The sequence below is a fragment of the Condylura cristata genome, unplaced genomic scaffold (assembly GCF_000260355.1).
Source record: "Condylura cristata isolate star-nosed mole 26May11 unplaced genomic scaffold, ConCri1.0 scaffold00003, whole genome shotgun sequence".
Classification (NCBI taxonomy): domain Eukaryota; kingdom Metazoa; phylum Chordata; class Mammalia; order Eulipotyphla; family Talpidae; genus Condylura; species Condylura cristata.
The window spans coordinates 77,437,842-77,439,968 of NW_004567104.1; positions in this window are offsets into that span (position 1 = coordinate 77,437,842).

The window sequence follows — 2,127 nt, forward strand, 5'->3', positions numbered from 1 at the left end:
GGCGCAGGGAGGATGGGGGACCTTACTGTGAGCAGCGCCCACAAAGGGCCCCTGGCAACTGGGGGTGGGGGCAGGGAAGTGTGAGGACCAGAAGGCGCTGGAGGGCTGGACGGGAACCCGGCGCACAAAGGAAGCAGGAGGGGCTGTCAGTCGGAAGAGTGCGGGCAGCTCCCCCGAGCCCACGGGGAGGCACAAGGACCCCAGGAGGCTCGCGCCCCGGGGCAGGGACTCGGGCGTGGCGGTGGTGTGCTCACCTTGCGTGGGGCACTGGGCTCCGCGTGTCTGGGGTGCCTTCTGCACCCCAAACTGAGCTTTGCAGGAAGACACTGTCAAAAGCACGTTAAACCCAGTCAAACGGCTCATCTTGCCAAGTACAGGTTCCCCTCAAGAGAAAATCTGGTTCCATTTCCAGAGCTAGGTCCTTGGGGGTGGCGGGCAGGAAAGGGAGGGAGACGGGGGGTTCGCCCTGGTGGCTCAGCGGGTTAGAGCACCGCACTGTGAAGCTCTCCGAGGCCACTGCAGCACGAGTTTGATCCCCGGCCAGGGAGGGACCCCAGGGCGCGGCAGGCCCCTCCTGACCCGCCCGCTGCTCCCCTCGGCAGTGGCCTTTGTTCTGCTCCCCACTCTGTCTCTGGGGAATCCTCTCTCCCACCACGCCTCTGGTCTGCACCCCAGTTCTGCATGAAATACATCAATCTTAAAATGTAACAATAATAACTAGCACTGTTCATGCAAGGTCGGGGCAGGAGAATTTCTTGCGGCATCAAGTTCTTGACAGCAAGGCAAGACTCGACTGGCTGACGTGCGCGAGCAGCCCGGTGGCCAAGCTGGGCGGAGAGGACGCTCCTGGGCAGCCGGGGTCTCGAGGGCTGCCCACAGCGGCTTCAGAAGCCTGAGTCCGCAGAACCGGCAGCTGCCCCTCCGGGCGGGGCCTGCGGCCAGGCCGGCACCAGCCTGGGTGGACGTGGCGAGGCCGCCCGCTCAGCTTGGTCTAGGCGCTCCCGGACTGTGGCCTGTGTGTCGGCGCCGCCGAGCGGCCGCCACGGCGCGTCTGAGCGCTCGGCGGGGCTCGGTGCCCGGCCTCCCCAGATGCGCGAGCGAGCGAGGCGCAGGCTCCTCCATCGGCGGCGTCTTGGTGGCGCCTTCGTGGCAAGCCACGTCTCGCTGGGCGGAAGCTCTTCCGTTCGGTGGAGCCCGGGTGTTCTTTCGCTCCGGTCCCGTTACCCAAGTGCAGGCCCCGCGTGTTCGCCCCACGCGGGAGCCGGCTGGCCCGCGTCTCCTCGGTTCTGAGTTCTTCTGGGGTCTGGCGCTCGCTCCCTCCGGCCCCTGCACTACGCAGCTGACCGCACGCCTGCGGCTTCGCTCTGCGCCAGCCCGCCGCCCGCCCAGCCCCGTGCCTGCCGACTCTGAGGCCACGGGCAGTCTGCCGTCGGGGCGTGGCTGCCCGACTCCCTCGCCTGAGGGCGGCTGTGACGCCCAGCCTGCGGGTGACAGGCAGGAGCCTGGGGCCCAGGCCCCGATGTCTGCGTGTCCTGTGGGCGCTCTGCGCTCCCACCCGGCACCGTCCTCCGGTGGTCTCGCTCCGACCGTGGTCACGCCGCTCGCCCTCTAGAAGCCGTTGGGGTCTCCCCGTCTCGCCGTCCTGACAGACGCCCCTCGGCTCGGGGCGCGCCCAGGCACCGTCGCCATCAGCACCGCCCGGGGAGGAGCCACAGAGAGCAGGGCAAGAGGCCGGGTAGCTCACGTACCCCAGAGGGCTGTGGCTACGCGGACTCCCACGGATGTTACGGCATTTGCTCCATTTGTGAAGGAAGGAATGCCATGAGGGGCCGCCCCGTCCCAGCGAAGGGGCCCCGTCAAGACTCAGGGCACGCCGAGCCCCCAAAATGCTGCCCTGTGGGGGGGCTGCTGCCGCCACGCATTAGTAACTTCAACCAGTTGCCTGTGCCCCCAAGCCACACGCCTCTGGTGGCAAAGCAACGACAGCGCATCAGGAGCGAAGGCTTTTCTGGTCACCTCTGGGCTTGTGCCAGTGTCAAAGCCCCTTCCCAAAGGGGAGGCCCTAAGCCGGGGAGCCCGCCCAGCCCCTGGCCCCTGCGCGTGGCTGGCCCCTCACCGGGTCCCCTG